Source organism: Chelonoidis abingdonii, chromosome 1, assembly GCF_003597395.2.
Source record: "Chelonoidis abingdonii isolate Lonesome George chromosome 1, CheloAbing_2.0, whole genome shotgun sequence".
Lineage (NCBI taxonomy): Eukaryota > Metazoa > Chordata > Testudines > Testudinidae > Chelonoidis > Chelonoidis abingdonii.
In genome coordinates, this window is record NC_133769.1 from 368720838 (window position 1) to 368722619 (window position 1782).

Consider the following 1782-nt stretch of genomic DNA (forward strand, 5'->3'; position numbering starts at 1 on the left):
CGGGATTATTCTGATTTTAGAGAAACCGATTTTTGGAAACAGACTATATAAAGTCGAGGGCATGCGGCCACACTAAGCACATTAATTCGGCAGCGTGCATCCATGTACCGAGACTAGCGTCTTCCGGAGCGTTGCACTGTGGGTAGCTATCCCATAGTTCCTGCAGTCTCCCCTGCCCATTGGAATTCTGGGTTGAGATCCCAATGTCTAATAGGGCCAAAAATTTGTTGCGGGTGGTTATGAGTAAATGTCGTCAGTCAGTCCTTCCTCCGTGAAAGCAATGGCAGACAATCATTTTCCCTGAATTGCCCAGGCAGACGCATAACACAGCAACCATGGAGCCTGTTCAGCCTTTTTTCATTGTTACCCTGTGTCTACTGGATGCTCCTAACAGACGCGGTACAGCATCCCCTTGCCTTTGCAAATTAGCAAAGACGGTTACCAGCTCTACTGCACCATCTGCTGCTTTGCAAAGTTGACAAAGACGGTTACCAGTCATACTGTACCGTCTGCTGCTGTCATGGGTGCTCCTGGTCAGCCTCGGTGAGGTCAGTCGGGGGTGCCTAGACAAAAATGGTAATGACTCCCCAGGTCATTCTCTTCTTTTAAGTTTTGTCTAATGGAGAGTCGGTCCTTCCTAGAATATCAGGCAAGCCCACTAAAGAACAAGAGAGGCAAACAGCCGCTCCAGGTCAGAGCCTCAGACATCCCGCAGAAATGATGAGTTGTATGCCATTCTAGGGGCTGCCCCTGCAACAACACCACCTGTTGCTTCCCTCCTCCTCCACCCCTGCTGGGCTACTGTCGCAGTTATCCCCCCATTTGTGTGATGAAGTAATAAGGAATGCATGAATAAGAAACAACACTGACTTTATTGCGTCTGCAAGCAGGGGAAGGGAGGGCGGTTGGCTTACAGCAAAGTAGAGTGAACCACCATTCTGCTCTTACTCAGCCTATAGCTGAAAATGGGAATCTGTGACAAGCACTAGGACAGAAGCACAGGCAGGACTGAATCTCCATTTGTGTGTGGGCCTTTGGTTGACACTGGTAAAATACAAAATGTCCCAGGATGTGTATGTTGGGGGACAGTTCTAAACGCAGCTTAATTTTTTTATTTGCAGCAAAATGTAGAGGTCTAAGTATCTGATTGTGAGCCCTGGTAGCAAGGGGTAGGCTGGGGTAGGCACGACCACACAGTGCTGCTGACTGAGGAGAGCAGCCTGGGGCAGAAGCTTCCAGCTGGCATGATATTCCAGGCAGGACTGAATCTCCATTAGACCAAACTTAAAGAAGAGAATGACCTGGAGTCATTCCCATTTTTGCCCAGGTGCCCCTGGCCGACCTCACCCTGGCCAGCTAGGAGCACCCATGGGACGATGATGACAGATACCAGTCCTACTGTATTGTCTGCCGTCCACAAGGCAAGGGAAGGGGATGCTGCTGTGTAGCACTGCAGCACCGTGTCTGCCAGCAGCATCCAGTAGACATACGGTGACACTGAAAAAAGGCGAGAAACGGTTTTTTTCCCTTTGCTTTCACAGAGGGGGAGCGGGGGCTGACGACATATACCCTGAGCCACCTGCGATGATGTTTTTGACCCTTCAGGCTTTGGGAGTTCAGCCAAGAATTCAAATGGTTTTTGGAGAGTGCGGGAACTGTGAGATTGCTACAGTCGTCAATCACCCCTCCCTCCGTGAGCATCCATTTCATTCTTTGGCTTTCTGGTATGCTTGTCTCAGCTCCTTAAGTTTCACGCAGCACTGTGTTGAGTCCCTGTTGTGG